A 14,204-nucleotide genomic window follows, 5' to 3' on the forward strand; every position below is an offset into this window, starting at 1 on the left:
TGATTTTTATTTATGGAGATAAATAATGCTTATTCAGATGTCCATTAGGAGCACTATGTAAGAAAAAAAATACAGTAATATATTAATGGTGAAATACACATTATATATATTACTATTTAATATTATAGCCTAAATTTATATTGTTCATAAAAATTAAATTTATTGCCTTAACTCGCCATAATTAAAAATGTCATATAAAAAAAATATTACTTATTTACAATACCAGCAGCACCTCTAATTTTTTGTGTGAAACAAATTTATTAATAAAACTACAGCATTATCCCACATTCGATTGTTATACTTTTGAAGTGGATCCTTGGTAAGAGATCTTTACCTTTATTTGCTGGAGCAACAGTTTATACAAAATAGCATGAAGTTGCTGTTTACTTAATGGATATCAAATTGACAAGATCACTTGATCCTGTCCACATACTATAATTTTTTTTAACAAATTTAGAATTAATTGTGAACAAAAAATTACTCACTTCTATAATAAACTAAGTATCCACTAGTTTGAAGACTTAAATGTAAGTCTTAAATGTAACAAGTAATTAAAATCCCTCATCTTGTACAAGAATATGCAGTTTTATTTAACTATAATTGAACTTTAAAATAGTTTTATCATAGCAGTTTTATTTTTTAAACAAATCAATTAATGATTTGCTAATATGATCTTAGTACACCAGGTTTGTTTAGTAGGATTGATGTTAGAAACGTAACTCATCTACTTTTTACTGATTAATGACATTTATTTTTTATGGCTTTATCTTTCTAACAAATTAAACAGCAAAGTTTTTGACAATACAAACTAAAATTAAAACAATTATAAGATTCAGTTATGGTAAAAACTGACTAATTATTGTTCTTACTTAGATTTCAGTAACTATAATCTGGTTATTTTTATTGGTGCCACCAATTTATTTTTTATTTTAAAAATTGAATTGCAGTAAACTCTTTATGTTTAATTAACAGATAATTCTCCAACAGTTTAATTTAATTTAATTTCAAAGTGATCCTTTTAAACTACATATGTTTACAGTTGTAATTTTTTTGTAAATTACAATTTTAAACAGGATAGTGGATGAGAGATTATTCGCATTATTCATTAAAAAGAGTGAAACAAGTGAAGGGCTACATCAAATTAAATTAATTTAAGTAAATCAATAATGATGTTAGCATTTGTCTGATTAAGAAAATTATATAAATAGAATTGCTCTTACTTCAAATAACTTATTCAAAATAGTAGGATCAAAACTGAAATCTATAAAAGAATGTAGAAGTTAATATACATAAAATTATAGGTGTAGCAACTATTGTAAATAAGAACTAAAAATATTATCATAGAAAAATTTTAAACAGCTATTTTAGATGATATTTTAAAATAATAGAATTCTGGATTAATTTATTTTTATTATGCTTGAGAAGGATACAGTGGCAAACTAATTGTACTGATTCCAAAAAGAAACAAACTCATTATAATAAGTATCCCAAATGTAAGTGTGATTTTATTTTCAGAGATAGGCTCATTTCAAAGCACATCTGACTACATTGAGATACAGATTTTTATTTATGAGGAGCAAAGAAAGGATCTGTTTAAAAGAATAATCCTCACACCCTGGATAAACTGAAAAATAGCATCACTGAATTTGTTAAATGTAATTGATCCTTTGGTCCATAAGGATGTATTTTCAAACATGTTGAAATGTGTTCAGGAGAGCATAGAGGAAAATGGTGGCCATATTCAGATTCTTCATAAATAAAAATTCACTGTTGTTACTATTATTCCTGTTTCTATTATTATTACTATTATTTGAATACAATTAATTAAATTTTTATAAACACTGGTGTCCAGTTATATAGAAACATCCATTGTATGGTGGGTATCATAAACCTACAGCAGTAAAAGACAAGTCACTCACTAAAATACCATATTTCATTTCCAACCGCATGTTAGGCTTCAAAAGGAAAATCAGTGAAGTGATTTGTCACTAGCTTCTTTACGAAGGTAATATATTGCTGCAGCATATTAAACTTACCAAAATGCAAGTGATATTTAGCCCTTTACTCATTTCACCACAAAGGATGATCCACCAGAAAAATGAAAGGTGGATTATATGTAGCTTCCATTCAAAATGTTCTTCCATTCATAAAAAAAAGAATGTGCCAGTATAAGAGCATTAGTGAAACAGATTCGGTTAGATAACTGAAATTATTGGCAAATTATTGAAATTTATTGGCAAATTTTGAAAGGAAGGTTTGAGAGGTTGTGGATATGAATTAAACAGAGCAGAGAGATCATGAGTGAACAACATTTTTGTTTAAAACTTTAACAAAACAGACCCAGTTACATAAAGTGTTTTTAAAAACTTACTTCAAAACTTTTTCAGTCAAATTTGTGACCATCCTCACTGATTGGTTCTGATGTTTTCATATTAGAATCAATCATACTGAATTACACCGAATACATTAGAATCAGTTTCTAGTGATAGTATATTTTAATTAGACAGAATGTAGTTCTCAATTATGAAAAGTACATGCAGTTTGAATCATGTTTGTTCATTAAGTATACATTGATTTATGTATTTTTTATGTTTATTCTTTTCATAATGTTCAATTGTGTAAAGATTACATCTTAATAAGGATGATTAAAAGAAGACATGAAAAAAAAATGTGTTTTGAGAATAGTCACATAATTCTGTCCCAAGATATTGCGGACACAAAACCAAATGGTTCAGGATATGTAAAAAATTAAAGCAAGAAAGTGTTCTATCCAATGCACTACTCACCATCATGATAAAGGAAATGAATAGACATTTTACAAAAATTATTTTCAAATGATATGAAGGAAAAGAATAAAATGTACAGATTAGTCAGAATACTTGGAAAGAAGTTATGAGCAGGCATAAGCCAAAATTGATTTTATCATCAGATAAATGATGATATTTCATACAGTAATGTATATTTGTAATGAAATTTCATAGTTAGATTCCCAATCTTGAAATAAACAAATTTTAATAGACTTTTTTTAACCTAAAACAACATGTGAAGTGTTGTAAATGTCTATTTTATTTCATTTCTATTTTATAATAGTCAAGTAAAAGATGTTTAAAATTCTAAGATCAAATTTTTTGTCACAACTTATAAGAATTGGTCTTATAAAGTTATATTCAAAATCATACTGTTCTACTTTCATGAGATGCTTAAATCTTGGCTCATTCATTTCTCATAAACTTCCAAAACTTAATCTAAGATCTATTGTAACAGATACACTGAACTTTTTGTGACAGAGCAATACTAAATCTTTTTTTGTTTTTATTGTAATATTCAACAATAAAAAATATACTTAATTTCTTTCTATTGTATATTTACTTCCATAAAAAAATCTAGTTGCTAATATCATGACCTAGACAACTTCAACAGAATTTTTCTTTTTGATAAAACATAAATTTAACTTTTATAAGTGATATCATTCTAGGGTAAAGTGCATTGATGGTGTTTTGTGAAAAAATTATGAAATTCTGTTTTCTAAACTGTTTACCAGTTTTAGTTCTTTCACTTATTTTGTATTTGTTTATTTTTTGTTATTGTTTTGCGGAAGATTGAAAACTGCCCTCAGTCAGATTCTTTTTATTTTAAACAACATTTGTTTACTTATTACACATAATTTTCTAACTTTTCAAACATTAATCTAATGATTATAGATTATCTTGATTAGTTTAATCTAGATGATTATAGGAGTGATATCTAAAGTAAAGACCGCTGGAAAATGTCTCTCCTTAAGATTGTCCTTAAGGATGTCTGGATCAGTTGGAAGACCCTTCTAACAAACTGAAACTTCTATAAATCACTAAGCATTAGGGAAAAGCCCAGGAGTGAAGCATTAATTTATCAAAAGAGTGAAAGGTATTGTAAAGGTAAGATAATAGTAACATGTATTGTTTTTTGTTTTTTTTTTTTCAATTACAAGGAAAGATTGTAAATAATTGGTGATTTTAAATAAGAGAGATTTGTAACACCTTTAAGTACCTCACTTAGTTCATCCTACATATTCAGTGTTGCCTCTTAATGTATCCAGCTGTTGATAAAATATTATTACGAGGGATATCTCTAAAGTAAAGACCGATGGGAATGGGCAATTTCTCTCCTTAAGGTTGGCGAACCTGTGTCATTCATGGCACGCTAGTAATGTACATACTGCAATGTTGTCTGTAAGTTGTCGCATTGTAGTACCTTTGATTACATGTGAGTTTTTACGTTATAAAATAAGTAGTAAAATCAATGTTGCTACTGTCTGAAATACGTGGAGTCACACATTTTTTAAACCATCAAAACATTAAGCCGGCTGAAATTCATAGGCAGTTGATTGCTGTGTACAATGGTATGGTACTGTAATGAATGAAAGAAACGAAAGAACCTGTAAGTTGAGTTTGAAATGAATATATATCAATAATTTGAATAGGTGTATTAAGATATATAAATAAAACCATAATGGTTGTAGGAAACCTGACATAAGTCACAAGTCACTTAAAAAAATTACTTTGTCATTCCCAAGAATAACAAACATCTCACACCAAACTAGGCAACAGAAGTTTTTCTCATAAAATGCAGGCATTATTTAGCCCTACAAGTAACACCTTTATTGTGTTCACCACAAAGACTGGCAGTAAAGTGATTACTCTTTGAGAAAGCAACTCTGGCAGATATCTCTTGTGTTTTAAAAATGCAATAAAAACTGAGACAAATAATTACAAGCAATCAATTATTGTACCACCCACTGCTGTGAAACTGTCCTAATAATTTGAGATATAAAACATTAGTAATGACAACTGAAATAAATTTTATAATAAAATGTTTTCAGTCATCTTGGTGGCAACTTCACTAAAAATGGTAATTGTTCAAAAACATATTATACAGTTTGTGGTTTGGTGTGTCACTTTATTACAACAAGTATTCCATGTCAGGCTTACATTAGTGAACCAAAAATACAGTTTCATATATATGGCACATATCAGGTACAATGGGCCAAAACATGAAGTGAAAAACTTGCCAATTCAAAATATGAGAATGAATAAGCAAGCATTGTATATAAATATGTCATGTCCACTTATGGAGCAGGAACTATGTTTCTGAGATTACATAACAGTTTCCAGTTTTAGGATCAACATCATAAAAAACTGTACTCCTAATAAAACTTATCATCATGAAAACCAATCCCTGTATTGAAATGGATCATGTAGTGATCAATTCACCACTAGAAATTATAAATTCAGACCAACAAACAGAGGTATGAGAAAGAAAGAAATAACTAAATAGTTTGAATGAGAGGTCGCTGAAACGTAATTCACACTCGCTCATAACTCTCAAAAGTAAAGAAATAGCCAAATAAAATAAATAAGGAAAATACTACAAAAACCTTAATTTATTTTTCCTCATATCACCAATTACAGCTACAAATTGGTCGATGACTTTTGGATAGTCAGCATAAGCCACGATGCGACACCCACTTAGCCACCCTGACTGCAGAAGTGAATCAAATTCCACCACTCACAATAAGGGACGCAGCACACTGTCCGGTTTGATAAAATGGTTGCTAAAATGCATCCTTTCATCGACTATTTTTCGTGTTCGCGACATCGATACGCCGACTCGCCCCCTCACCATCAAACGGCCTTTGAGAGCCATCATAAAGGGGTTCTCTGAGCTAAACGATGTCTTATATTGATGACCTTTTAAACAACATAGAATGCTGCAATAAAGAAACATCTACCCCCTACTTACGGCGATCTCGCCAAGTTCAATCTGCGCATTGTAAGCGCCCTACCCATTTAATTGCCAAATTTTAACCATCTTACGATATTCAACTGTAATACCTTACGTTAGACCTTTTATAACATGCTCAAGTTTCACTATTTATAGATTGCTACGGTATTTTTGAAGACGTCTGCAGTTAACACATGTCGGGCCCACCGACTACTTTGGATACTGCTCTCGTTTATTTTTCCCATCACCAAAATGGAAGCACACTACCACCAGATTTTACATAGTTCAGCTGTGAGTCGAAACTGGTCGCACTTTTAGCAACGATGAACATCTACAAATTCTTTGGCCTTACACGAAGAGAAGACAGTAAACAACTTACCCTCAGACTGGACGCCTTACAATAGTTCAGAACTCACCTGGAAGAACACATGGTAACGCTCTGCTTCGCGCCTACCCATCATGAATAACAATTGACAATAGAGGTTGAAGGCGGACTCTGCCATTTGGGTTATCCGATCCGGCATGAGAAACATTAACTCTTCCACAAATAAACGTCCATCAATATCATACACGATGACCCAAGAGGACGTCTCTTCCTGTCATGTCTGTTTAACTTACATCGAGGAAGTCAGATATACCTTTACCTCAAAATCTTCGGCAACTACAACTAGCTTCTTTGTATATTTCGAATTCTCAGTCTGGGCGTCTGTCCATTACCGATGTCTGGGATATATTCTCGCAGCATGATCTTACAATGATCTTACAGATCATTAAAGTGATTCCATTCAAATAGAATCGAATAACAATAATTAAGACCGATAACAGTAGATATCATCAGCACAATACTAACTACAAGAAATGAAAAAATATAAATAATACTTTTAAAAACAGTAATTTTTACAATATTTTTAATTGCTTAAAAAAAAGGCAATTCAAATTAATATAATTAATCCCGTACTTCTTAACATTAGTTTCTTGTTTAAATTAGACAAAAAAATTAGATCTTTCAATTAAATATAACTACTACAATAATTAAATCATAAATCTATATAACTAAAAATTATATCAAAGTTTATACAGCTCTAGGTTTATTAACTACAGACATTCATAAGCCAAGTAGTAACAGATTAAATGTAAAAATAAACAAGTGATTTTTTTAAGATTACAAATAGTCTTTTGTCTACATAAACTACACAACACTCAATGAAGGAAAAATGAATAACTGCAGTGATATTTACTAAGTGTAATACAAATTTTTACAAATATAATGCATACAATATAATACAAACATTTCATTGTACGTACAGAATATTAGACGAGATCTGACTTTAACGTCAGGTCTTACTCGTGTTACAAAGAATTATCTCAACTAACAAACTATATTAATATTTTTAATATTCTATTTTAAAAACATGAACATAATTTGCAACTTCTTGAAAGTATTCAGGTCAGTACACAGACACATTTATTTGTAAATAAAAAATTAAACTATAAAATTTGAACAAGTACTTAGAAATATTTCGTACTGAAATATGTAATTTAAAACATAATGAATATTTTATTTATTTAGTTCAATTTTAATAATTAACAAAATGAACAATTTACGTAAATAAAATGAAAAAAAGAAAAGTAACAAAATAGCTGATTGTGATCGATTGGAACTGAAACTAAAATTTTTGAAATGAATGTTTATAAAATTCACATCGATGTAAAGTAGTTTTTAGAAAAATAAATAACAGACATTTCTTTAAGAAAAAATTTTGTTCAATAAATCAATAAATATTGTTAGGAAGATCCTGAAATTCAAATCAGTAGATAGAACAAACTGCACAAGTGAAACTTTGACAGCTAAGTTTATTTTTTTAATAACAAACACTCCTGTCAGCCACTTTTATAAATTTTTACTTTACTTACAAATAATTTCTCTTCAAGCGATACGCAGACATCCCATACCTGATATCCTTGGACGATCACAAAGTTTCACCCAAATCTATACATTATCTTCAACTCATAAGTTATTTCAAACAAGAACTGATCCTAAATAATTAATGATAACTAATATTTTATTATTCATTTACTAACAAATAAAGAATTGTTGATTTTTGGAAGTTCCTTATCATCCTTTCAATCTAAAAGCAAATCCATTATTTTTAAGATATAAACGTATTTGCAAACCTTTTTCAGTATAACTAGTTTCAAGGCCACAAGGGAAAAAATGTAAATGTACACTTTTGATCTCGACTAAAAGATATTTGTGATATGCAAGTTTTAATGTAGAATTTTTCTCTATACTTTGAAATGGGAAAAGAGATAAGAGTCCTTTTTAATAATATCTTTAAAGGAAAGAAAGATGGGCAACCACCACACCTGTGAATGTCAGTAAGAAAGATGAAGGTCCAACTGCTTTTCAGTTAGTAAAGTCAGCTTCCTCCTACTTCTGTTTTGTTTTAATGTTATTTATTGTCATATTGTCTGGCATGAAAGCGAGTTAGTTTATTTTTTCTTCTATATTCTTTTATATTATAGTTAGCTTTTTGTTTATTTTTTAACAGTATAATTTATTTTTATGACAGATAACTATGAAAAATATACAGGCGCTAGTACCAAGGAAAGGAAACCATTAGAAAAATTACAAGATATGTAAAAAAAAAAATAAGTTTAACTAGAGCTTGATACTGCTAAAGTGTTTTGAAATACCATTTCTACTGAAAGACATAAGCTCATTTCAGAATTTAAGAAAATAGCCCCTGATGATGAACAGTCTATCTATCTGGATAGCTAAATATTATGTAGACCTATTGCGTGCCATCATTCCTTTTTTTACTTAAGAATTTTCATTGGTATAAAAATTATTTAAGAACAGAGAGGTGATATGCAAGTTTTAATGTAGAATTTTTCTCTATACTTTGAAATGGGAAAAGAGATAAGAGTCCTTTTTAATAATATCTTTAAAGGAAAGAAAGATGGGCAACCACCACACCTGTGAATGTCAGTAAGAAAGATGAAGGTCCAACTGCTTTTCAGTTAGTAAAGTCAGCTTCCTCCTACTTCTGTTTTGTTTTAATGTTATTTATTGTCATATTGTCTGGCATGAAAGCGAGTTAGTTTATTTTTTCTTCTATATTCTTTTATATTATAGTTAGCTTTTTGTTTATTTTTTAACAGTATAATTTATTTTTATGACAGATAACTATGAAAAATATACAGGCGCTAGTACCAAGGAAAGGAAACTCATTAGAAAAATTACAAGATATGTAAAAAAAAAATAAGTTTAACTAGAGCTTGATACTGCTAAAGTGTTTTGAAATACCATTTCTACTGAAAGACATAAGCTCATTTCAGAATTTAAGAAAATAGCCCCTGATGATGAACAGTCTATCTATCTGGATAGCTAAATATTATGTAGACCTATTGCGTGCCATCATTGCTTTTTTTACTTAAGAATTTTCATTGGTATAAAAATTATTTAAGAACAGAGAGGTGATTATTTTCAATATCAAGTACATGCTCTTAATGTAACTTTAATACCTCATTTGTTACATATTATGGACACTCACTTTTATGTGTCTTTTTTCATGTTATTGGTAAATTAATTATATTCATTTAACTCTTGTTTATAACAAATAATAAACTTCAACTGTATATTAATATTTAATTGCCATCATTCCTTTTTTTACTTAAGAATTTTCATTGGTATAAAAATTATTTAAGAACAGAGAGGTGATTATTTTCAATATCAAGTACATGCTCTTAATGTAACTTTAATACCTCATTTGTTACATATTATGGACACTCACTTTTATGCGTCATTTTTCATGTTATTGGTAAATTAATTATATTCATTTAACTCTTGTTTATAAGAAATAATAAACTTCAACTGTATATTAATATTTAATTCAACTATTAATAAATATTTTTATTATAATTATCCAATAATAATAATAATAAAATAATAGCTAAAAATACTAATTTCATGTCTCGTAACAATAATTTTCTCAACATTTTGATTTTCAGACCATTATAGCATTACTCCTCTGCACTCTCTGTATAATGAAGTATATTTAATTTAACCAAAGTATATTTAAAGAACCAAAGAAGTATATATATTTTAATTTAACCAAAACATTCCTTCTAAAAAGAAAATATTTGCTTGGTAGTAAAACTATTTAGTGATGCAGCATAAAAAAAACACATAAAAAAAATTACACAGACCAAATTCCCATAAATAAGAATTTTACTGTATTAATAAAGGTGATTCAAAGCACATACCAAAGAAAAAACAAAGTATAACTTAATTATTTATTAATCAATTAATTGTTTATTAATCAAGTACATTTCAAAACAATCTTCAAGTTACAATTTAGCATGTAACCCTTCTTAGCTAACATTAACATCTTGTTGGAGGTTTCTCAGCTTGCAGACTCAATAAGTGTGGTTGTATAACAAATAATAGATGTTACGAACAAGTTAATAACAAAAAAATTATTCAGTGTGTACAGAAATAAGTAAACATGGATGGAAATCTTTATACTTACAGAAAAACATCAAATTTGGCTTTTTGAAATTTATTTTATTAAACTAATAAAAATCATTATTAGGTATCTAAGTTGAGATATCTGTTGAGAGCCAGACTAAGGAATGATTCCTGAAAGAGGGCAGCAGCTCCACCAGTAGTTGTTAGGGGCGTGAGTCACAATGATTTAAACGGCCATATCAACATCACTCAGTCCTCTGAGTACTGCCCAGCTGAAAGCAATGGAAAACTACAGCTGCTTTTTTTCCAAGAAAATGTGGCTCTCTGCATTTTCATGTAGCAATGATGGAGGCGCCTTCCTTGGTAAAATATTCCGGAGGTAAACTAGTCCCCCGTTCGGATTTCCGGGTGGGGACTACTAAGTAAGGAAGGGGTGTAGTTAAATCTTACAAATGCAAGTTTATCTGGATGTTCTGGATTTTGGAATATCTTGGATTATGTTCTGGAATGGCAGTTCAAGGTAGTAGTAGGTTATAACGCTATATTCACTTATAAATCTCTTTATTATGTCTTTCAATTTCAACATTTTAATTAGGCAATTACTTATGTAGTTAAATCTTACTAATGCAAGTCTATCTGGATGTTCTGGATTATGGAATATCTTGGATTATGTTCTGGAATGGCAGTTCAAGATAGTAGTAGGTTATGACGCTATATTCACTTATAAATCTCTTTATTATGTCTTTCAATTTCAACATTTTAATTAGGCAATTGCTTCTGTAGTTAAATCTTACTAATGCAAGTCTATCTGGATGTTCTGGATTATGGAATATCTGGGATTATGTTCTGGAATGGCAGTTCAATAAAGTAGTAGGTTATGACGCTATATTCACTTATAAATCTCTTTATTATGTCTTTCAATTTCAACATTTTAATTAGGCAATTACTTATGTAGTTAAATATTACTAATGCAAGTTTATCTGGATGTTCTGGATTTTGGAATATCTGGGTTTATGTTCTGGAATGGCAGTTCAAGAGAGTAGTAGGTTATGACGCTATATTCACTTATAAATCTCTTTATTATGTCTTTCAATTTCAACATTTTAATTAGGCAATTGCTTCTGTAGTTAAATCTTACTAATGCAAGTCTATCTGGATGTTCTGGATTATGGAATATCTGGGATTATGTTCTGGAATGGCAGTTCAAGAAAGTAGTAGGTTATGACACTATATTCACTTATAAATCTCTTTATTATGTCTTTCAATTTCAACATCTTAATTAGGCAATTACTTATGTAGTTAAATCTTACTAATGCAAGTTTATCTGGATGTTCTGGATTATGGAATATCTTGGATTATGTTCTGGAATGGCAGTTCAAGATAGTAGTAGGTTATGACGCTATATTCACTTATAAATCTCTTTATTATGTCTTTCAATTTCAACATTTTAATTAGGCAATTGCTTCTGTAGTTAAATCTTACTAATGCAAGTCTATCTGGATGTTCTGGATTATGGAATATCTGGGATTATGTTCTGGAATGGCAGTTCAAGAAAGTAGTAGGTTATGACGCTATATTCACTTATAAATCTCTTTATTATGTCTTTCAATTTCAACATTTTAATTAGGCAATTACTTATGTAGTTAAATCTTACTAATGCAAGTCTATCTGGATGTTCTGGATTATGGAATATCTGGGATTATGTTCTGGAATGGCAGTTCAAGAAAGTAGTAGGTTATGACCCTATATTCACTTATAAATCTCTTTATTATGTCTTTCAATTTCAACATTTTAATTAGGCAATTACTTATGTAGTTAAATCTTACTAATGCAAGTTTATCTGGATGTTCTGGATTATGGAATATCTGGGATTATGTTCTGGAATGGCAGTTCAAGAAAAAAGTAGGTTATGACACTATATTCACTTATAAATCTCTTTATTATGTCTTTCAATTTCAACATTTTAATTAGGCAATTACTTATGTAGTTAAATCTTACTAATGCAAGTTTATCTGGATGTTCTGGATTATGGAATATCTTGGATTATGTTCTGGAATGGCAGTTCAAGAAAGTAGTAGGTTATGATGCTATATTCACTTATAAATCTCTTCATTATGTCTTTCAATTTCAACATTTTAATTAGGCAATTGCTTCTGTAGTTAAATTTTACTAATGCAAGTCTATCTGGATTTTCTGGATTATGGAATATCTGGGAGTATGTTCTGGAATGGCAGTTCAAGATAGTAGTAGGTTATGACGCTATATTCACTTATAAATCTCTTTATTATGTCTTTCAATTTCAACATTTTAATTAGGCAATTGCTTCTTAGTTAAATCTTCCTAATGCAAGTCTATCTGGATGTTCTGGATTATGGAATATCTGGGATTATGTTCTGGAATGGCAGTTCAAGAAAGTAGTAGGTTATGACGCTATATTCACTTATAAATCTCTTGATTATGTCTTTCAATTTCAACATTTTAATTAGGCAATTACTTATGTAGTTAAATCTTACTAATGCAAGTTTATCTGGATGTTCTGGATTATGGAATATCTGGGATTATGTTCTGGAATGGGAGTTCAATAAAGTAGTAGGTTATGACGCTATATTCACTTATAAATCTCTTTAATATGTCTTTCAATTTCAACATTTTAATTAGGCAATTACTTATGTAGTTAAATATTACTAATGCAAGTTTATCTGGATGTTCTGGATTTTGGAATATCTGGGTTTATGTTCTGGAATGGCAGTTCAAGAGAGTAGTAGGTTATGACGCTATATTCACTTATAAATCTCTTTATTATGTCTTTCAATTTCAACATTTTAATTAGGCAATTGCTTCTGTAGTTAAATCTTACTAATGCAAGTCTATCTGGATGTTCTGGATTATGGAATATCTGGGATTATGTTCTGGAATGGCAGTTCAAGAAAGTAGTAGGTTATGACACTATATTCACTTATAAATCTCTTTATTATGTCTTTCAATTTCAACATTTTAATTAGGCAATTACTTATGTAGTTAAATCATACTAATGCAAGTCTATCTGGATGTTCTGGATTATGGAATATCTGGGATTATGTTCTGGAATGGCAGTTCAAGAAAGTAGTAGGTTATGACCCTATATTCACTTTAAATCTCTTTATTATGTCTTTCAATTTCAACATTTTAATTAGGCAATTACTTATGTAGTTAAATCTTATTAATGCAAGTTTATCTGGATGTTCTGGATTATGGAATATCTGGGATTATGTTCTGGAATGGCAGTTCAAGAAAGTAGTAGGTTATGACGCTATAATTACTTATAAATCTCTTTATTATGTCTTTCAATTTCAACATTTTAATTAGGCAATTACTTATGTAGATAAATCTTACTAATGCAAGTTTATCTGGATGTTATGGATTATGGAATATCTGGGATTATGTTCTCGAATGGCAGTTCAATAAAGTAGTAAGTTATGACGCTATATTAACTTATAAATCTCTTTATTATGTCTTTCAATTTCAACATTTTAATTAGGCAATTACTTATGTAGATAAATCTTACTAATGCAAGTTTATCTGGATGTTATGGATTATGGAATATCTGGGATTATGTTCTGGAATGGCAGTTCAAGAAAGTAGTAGGTTATAATGCTATATTCACTTATAAATCTCTTTATTATGTCTTTCATTTTCAACATTTTAATTAGGCAATTACTTATGTAGTTAAATCTTACTAATGCAAGTCTATCTGGATGTTCTGGATTATGGAATATCTGGGATTATATTCTGGAATGGCAGTTCAAGAAAGTAGTAGGTTATGACGCTATATTCACTTATAAATCTCTTTATTATGTCTTTCAATTTCAACATTTTAATTAGGCAATTGCTTCTGTAGTTAAATCTTACTAATGCAAGTCTATCTGGATGTTCTGGATTATGGAATATCTGGGATTATGTTCTGGAATGGCAGTTCAAGAAAGTAGTAGGT

Source organism: Lycorma delicatula, chromosome 7 (genome assembly GCF_047948215.1).
Source record: "Lycorma delicatula isolate Av1 chromosome 7, ASM4794821v1, whole genome shotgun sequence".
Lineage (NCBI taxonomy): Eukaryota > Metazoa > Arthropoda > Insecta > Hemiptera > Fulgoridae > Lycorma > Lycorma delicatula.